The 7,212-nt window shown below is 35.3% G+C and overlaps 1 long non-coding RNA gene across 2 annotated transcripts; it reads right to left on the bottom strand.

The window, feature by feature from the left end:
- Nucleotides 1-5,317: 5,317 nt before the first annotated feature.
- On the bottom strand, nt 5,318-6,906 carry LOC127882383 (uncharacterized). Of its 2 annotated transcripts, XR_008050518.1 has the most exons (4): nt 6,413-6,906; nt 6,087-6,188; nt 5,907-5,966; nt 5,318-5,742 (listed from the first exon to the last, which is right to left on the bottom strand). It is a non-coding gene; the product is annotated as an uncharacterized LOC127882383 (long non-coding RNA). The 2 variants fall into 2 exon arrangements; XR_008050517.1 differs by having other exon boundaries at nt 6,087-6,902.
- Nucleotides 6,907-7,212: the final 306 nt, after the last annotated feature.

Below are 7,212 nucleotides of genomic sequence, written 5' to 3'. Positions count from 1 at the left end.
TAAAAAAATATTGATAAGTAAATAAGTATCGAATCTGTTAAATCATATGACAACCAGATTGGCGAGTAGTCAAGACGATTTAATTTGCAGCTGAATGACAATTGTTGGATCACAAAGGGGGGCAAACGGTTTTCTTAAACATGATTTGCCTGTTATATAATCGAGCTCTGCAGTTCCGATTTCTACTTCTTAAAGCGTGATGGATTGCGACACTTCGGCGTCCGTTATAATTGACGCTATAACTATATTTGAAATAATTCATCAAACATCCGCTTGTTTGACGCTTTGAAATAATAGTGTCCTCCCTGAGCATTGACTGGACAATACATCAGCACTATAAAATATATAACAACAATATATGCGATACAGAAGCGGGTCAATTTTATGATGGCGTTTAGGAAGGTGTATACGTGTCGATAGTAACGACAATGTATAAAACATTCTATATATGTACATAACTATAGTTTACTTATTTCAACTTTACTCGATGTACAAGATACCCTTGGTATCGCACAAACCTCATGATTTACCGAAAGTGAACACTATTTGCCATAGTGAAACAGCGATTAAACATACATAATAGAAAATTAACGAGGGTATGCGCTTCTTCTGTATTCTTTAGTCACACAACCTGTGTATCATAGCTGAAATTGCCATGAAAATGGTCAGACAATGTTATTCGGGACACATTGATTTCCCGAACAAAAATCTATATTTTTATTCGCTCTTTAAAAGCTGACAGACTGCTGTGCAGAATGTGCTTCTGCATATACACAACTGTTAAAGTATTATGAACATCTAGATATTGTCTCTGTTTGATAATGCTTGTTAAAATAAAATTGTGTTATATTAAGTGTGGTGTTTAATTTAATAGTAACGTCACAACAAAAACATTAACTAATCAAGGGACAAAATCGCTACAGTGAAATTATATTTGTAAATAGGATCTGTTTCCCTTGAATCATAAAGTCTGCGGAAGAAATACGTAGGAAATTTAGAGAGTTTAAACCTATTTATTTTATCTCGATTGCATTGAAAGCACTTACTACTTATTTGAAACGCTCTCGAACCTTGCCATAGAACCAGTACTTGGTGTCTTTGGAGGAAATCTAAAGAACGGTCCCGCAGTGAAGAAGGAGCCCGTGACATCCTGGGCGCTAGGCATACACCATATCCATTACACCATGTCGACTGCATCTAAAGAAGGATTTCGATTTTTAAGTGTACTGAATCATTAATTAGAACAATGTATGCATGATCCCGCCACCAACTTTTTGCTCTTATGTGATATTTAGAAATAATTGATAATTTATTTATTGAAGTAGACGGTCGGGCCTCATTCAATGATTTATTATGTGCATGTGCATGTAAGTAGTTTCAACGCACAGACGTCACGATGAAATGGGACGTAATGCGTTTTATTAGTAATGCTAAAACAGGTATACCAGCCTTTTGATTACGTCAAGAAATTTAGGATATGTACGTAAAGTGTGAAGCAAATGTAGGTAACATTATATGAAAGAAATAGACAGTTTGAACAATAACTGCTCTCCGGAATTCATGCTAATTGGTTTATGTTTTCTAATCGGGTAAAGACAACTCAAACAAGGGGATAATAGTCGCTTTAATATTGGGAGAGCCAGTAACAGCCTCAACTAAAAAGTTAAATCCTCGGATAGTATTCATTGAAATCGGACATGGTGCGTGAATGTTGATTACTTTTACTGTTAACCCTTTTACGACAGTGCACATCAATGTTAAGACACTACAGATCAAACACGTCTTTAAAATACTATTATAAAATATAGATCATCGCTATTTCGTCAAAGTATACACTAAATATGGACAGTCTAGTTTCCAAATAAAATGTGTCCTTTATTGATTTTCACATTTGGATATCACACCATAGTTTAAACACTAATTTACTTCTATAAATACTACTATCTCATAGTGAATACAAAACCAAATAAGTATGTTTGTTTTTTTTTTAAAGAATATAGTACAAACTATATTATTATATTTTTACCGTGAATCTATTTCATTATCACAAGTTTTGTATAAAATTGGGAATACATTCCTTCACATTGAGTTTGTATCGCTCATAATGCACAAAGCGTGGGAGTAAATTACGAATATTTAGCTATCTGAGTGATGCAGCTAGTAGATCATCTGGTGTGTGAAAGAGTTTTATCTACTTCATTAAGTTTTTTCAATCCTTGAATGTAAACCAAAATATCAATGTTTCATCAACAAGTAAATCATATAATCCAATCAGGATGTCCTGGTATGCTCTTATTGTTCTATATATTGAAATTGCATTCACTGTTATACTTACTTAAGCATGTACATTCGTATAAGTCTGAATTTCTTTTAAACAGACTGGATTTGCTTTTTAATGTAGATGTACGTAAAAGATGTAGCTTCTAAGTGCATTATGTAGGAAATTATGACGTCATCGAAGTTCAAGCCGAACGCGGGATTGTATGACTTATTTAATGAATAGTTTTACTCTGCTGAATGGAGGTCGTCTGAAGCGCTTTGTTTTTTGTTTAAACTCTTGAAATAATGAATCACTGTTTTCAAAGATCAGTTTTGTAGTATTTGGCATACTAGTGCGATGCTGTTACCATTTTCACTTCCGATTCTGGGCACATCCTGCAATTTTCCTTATTTATTTTCTGATATGATCCGATGCCGTTTCGTAAGAGCCGGAATCGTTCATAAGTATACAGGATTATACGTGTGAAGTTCATACTTTAACATTTTAACCCGCATTAATATCTTTTGCAACAATAATACTTTCTTGAAACCTATTTAACTTGAACCGTTTTACATGCATAATGTATATAAGGGGTGCTGTACACAAACACGCTTTGTAATTTTGCCTTTTACAACTTTCTTTTGGTTAATCTTGATTTGCTTGACTATGATATGAACGCAAACATTAGCAACTCGAAATCGAGCCTATGGGTATTTGGTCCCGCGATAAAATTAATTGCGTAGGAGTGTGAGTCATTTCAGCGTTGGATTGTTATTGCATGCCTATTATCAGCGAATGTTCAAACGGTTCATTTCAATCGTGAGTGTAGCAAGTCGAAATCGAACCTATGGGCATTTGGTCCCGATGTAGACATTATGCTTCAAAACATTGAAATCGTATTTCAATTTTGCAACCGTAAAGGTCGACCGTTTACATTTTATGAAAGCACTCATGCAGCTGCTATTAACTCCCTTTCCAAAGCTACTCTTAATAGAGCCTAGTGGTATTATGGTTAAGGATAGGATGATGAATATTGCTATTGAGCAGCGAGTAGTATTCGTGTTATAACCAAAGCCGGGACTTGCACCCAGATTTCTTCTCCCTCGAAGAAGGAAAAGCGTTCTGCTTTGAACTACTGTGGTTGTATAAACACGTTTCATACAAGCTACATGATCAAGAGGTGTCACTCAGCGTTTGTACGGGCTTGTGACCGTTCTTTTCACAGCAAAATGAAAAGAGCCGCTTTACCACCTTGCGATATGCAATACGGACTAGCATACTAGCAAATATAGCAGTAACTTTTGTCATACATACATGAAGAAACATTGGCCTTTCGGCGATGGCTAAACCTCAGAAATCCCATTCAAATAGATATTTTTCACATCTTGCAAAAATGTTTTGACGCAGCATTGAAGCGACACTGCTTTCCAAACTAACCAAGTAGTTGTTTAACATGTGCATACAGATCTGTTACATCAATACATCATATATTGTATCTTATAACCAAACCATATCATTGAAGTAATACTGCTTTCCGAAATATTAAAGCAGGTGTATGAATGTGCTTACGGGTCTGTAACATTGATGCTACTATACTATATATTACATCTCACAACCAAATCATAGCGATGAAGCGATACTGCTTTTCAAAACATTCAAGCGGTTGTGTTACTTGACTGTCGTTTCAAAATGGGAACATTCGTATTGTTCTGTACAAACAATTGAGTTCTTGAGTGTTGAATACGGTTGAAGTGTAGCGAAATGTTTCAGGTTTTAAACTGCATGCAACTTTTAACGCAAAATTGCTTTGCACAATTTCAAACTTCATGATCATACATCGAAAGTTATGAAACTGCGTATATAGTTTTTATTTATTTTGCTAGCGAAATTTTAACATTTCATTGAATAACGCAAGTTTATGGCCATGTGGTGAATGTCATGAAAGTCGCTTAAACTGATGTATATACTTTTTCATCATATCATCTCAAATGGAAAGTCAAAATAATCCCTAAACGTCATTTATATAGTGTGTTTTGTTCGTATATTCTACAAGCGCAATATAAAGCCTAAATACTGTTGAACGTTTGTGTTAATGTGTCTCATTGAAAGACAAGTTATACCAATAACGAGCCGTTGTACAAAATGTGTATGCAGTCAAAAGCGAGTAACTGCTTTAAGTTTACGAGTCACTCAATGTTAGTTTCAACACGAGTAGTTCGTAAGGCGCAATTAATGTTCAACGCAACATTGAGTAGCATAGTTTGTGTCCATATGGCGAATATCTTATAACGGTTAGTTGTTTATATAGTTTTTTTATCATTTCACCTCAAACTAAAGTTTGAAAGTTTTTTGCTTTGTACGATTGAAAGCTAGTGGTGTCACTCGGCGTTTTCACGGACTTGTGACCGTTCCTCTTGTCTGAGTACAAGAGAAGTCGCCTTCCCACCCCAGCCCTAGCAGACTTTGTGCATTGAAGCACTTAATAGAAATGTTATTGCTCGGTCATCGGTCAGGTTCGGTCAACGCGTGCCTGCGTTTCTGAGAGAGCCAGATTAAGATATTTCGTGTCACCGTACGAAAATACCATGGTGTCGCATAGCAAAGCACAGGCATGTCACCATGCGTGCCTACCACCCTTCCAACAGCGCAACAATGTGGTGTTGAAAGGATTCCCAGATAGTGTCGAAAGTATTGACGGTCATAACGGGGACAAGTTGCTTTATAGCGCCTCATTTCGTATTGACTTGCAACCCCGCCCTAGACCGCTACACAGCTAAATGGGCAGGACTCCATCTGACTATCAATCTCAGCGGTCATAGTTTTGAAAAGCGTCTGCTTGTTAATTGTTGGTATTTTGGTACTTGGAATCTCTTGTGCCCAAGTAGACTTAAAATTGGTTTTATAGATCATGCAATCATTAACTGGTTGGTAGTTCTAACAGTGCGTCAAAATAAGCACCGTGAAAACATTTTAGCACCGAAATACCGAGGTGTTTACCCCCAAGTGCTATCAGTGCGCTTCACACTTGTGGAGTCTTAAACCCCTCGGCCGCCCAAACACAGTTAATGACTGTTAATGTTTATTTTTTGTTTGATTTTGGTATTGCATAGTTTAAACACAAACACATACATCAATACATCAATATTGCTGGCCAGCGCAATAAAACAAGGAAAAAAAAGGTAGGAGAACAATCTCCTTTAGTTTTCATGTAAAAACATAAACATAAACATACACACTGTCAACACTTGCCACTTGCAACACCGAGTTCGTTTCAGTTCAGAATGTACACATTTTTCGATCGACACACATTCGCAATGTTACATGGATTCACAAAGATACATGGATTCACAAAGTTGCACTGATGTCCATACACGGGCCAATGTTCAAGTTATCGGTGCGATGGACCCACGGTTTTGTCGCAGCTATACGCCACACGTATGTATTGACTACTCGGTGTCCACATCAAGGTTTGCAAATTGGCACTGAAAATAGAAAAGCAAATTGTGTTAAACAGTAAACGATGAAAGTAAACAGCCTGAAATGATAAAAAGCATGCATGTGTAATATACCATGTATCAAATGAAAAAGTAAACACAAAGTTCTAAAAAAAACACACAACTCTACCAACTGTTTGACTGATACTTACTTTTTTGTATTGTGTTGCATGTTCAGGCGCCTTGCTGTCACTGCTCGTCTTGCAGTAGAGCTGAAATGAAATAGAAAGCATGATAAGAAACTTTCACTGTGTTTGTACAACTTACAGTTTATGTGCACAATTTTGCATTTAAGTGTAACATACAGAAAAACAATTTCAACTCATACTCACTTTTTTGTTGTGTTGTTTCCACAAAGGCGCCTTGTTGTCACTGCTCGCCTGGTAGTAAACCTGACTCGTCTAGTAGTTGAGAACACTCGTCCAGCAGTAAAGCTAAAATGAAATCGAAAGCATAATCAGAAACTTTTGAATGTGTTTGTACAACTTACAATTTATAAACACAATATTGAACTATAACAGTAAACTTGAAACAAATAACAATTTTACTTACCTATGTTGTCTTCGCTGAAATACAAAAGCCATGTTCATAGCAATCATAGCATATTTACACACAATGAATACAACTCAAAACTTTTAGTAAGAAACTCAGTACTTACTTTGTATTTTGTATCCAATCCCTCTGCTGGCAATCTTCTTCAGTCCACAATCGAGCTGAAATCAAGACTCAATGCATACATGTAAATTTTGCCAAATAACAAACAAAACTGTGAACCAAAACTTTAACTAAACAAAACTAACTTTTCAACTGTTATGGTACTCACCTCTGGCAACTGAAATCATACAGACATTTTGCATATCAAAATACATTTTTAGTTTAAAGATAAGAATGATTTATGAACATTTTACTTACACAAAGCATAAATATAAAAAACATGCTATGATGAAAAAAACAATATGTATACAAAATTATACATAAAGAAACACAATATACTTACCATTGCTGACCTGAAATTGAAAAAAGCACATTTTGTATAGCAGAATACAAGTCATCAAAACAGTTCAATATGAAAATTAAAGAAAGTTAGTGTACTTACCACAGCTATACTGAAATGAAAAAAACATTAAGCATTGCATAGCAGTATACACATCATCAAAACAGTTCAATATGAAAATTAAAGAAGGCAATTGTACTTACCAACAGGCTACTGAAAAAATACATTAAGCATTGCATAGTAGAATACAAGTCATCAAAACAGTTCAATATGAAATTATAGAAAGTTTGTGTACTTACCACAGCCATACTGAAAAAAATACATTAAGCATTGCATAGTAGAATACAAGTCATCAAAACAGTTCAATATGAAAATTAAAGAAAGTTTGTGTACTTACCACAGCCATACTGAAATGAAAAAGAAACACATTTTACAATGCAGAATACAGGTAATCAAAACAGTTC

This window comes from Dreissena polymorpha, chromosome 5 (genome assembly GCF_020536995.1).
Source record: "Dreissena polymorpha isolate Duluth1 chromosome 5, UMN_Dpol_1.0, whole genome shotgun sequence".
In the NCBI taxonomy this organism is placed as follows: Eukaryota; Metazoa; Mollusca; class Bivalvia; order Myida; family Dreissenidae; genus Dreissena; species Dreissena polymorpha.
The sequence above is the reverse complement of the archived record's forward strand: the minus strand, read 5'-3'. Positions and strand labels throughout refer to the sequence as shown.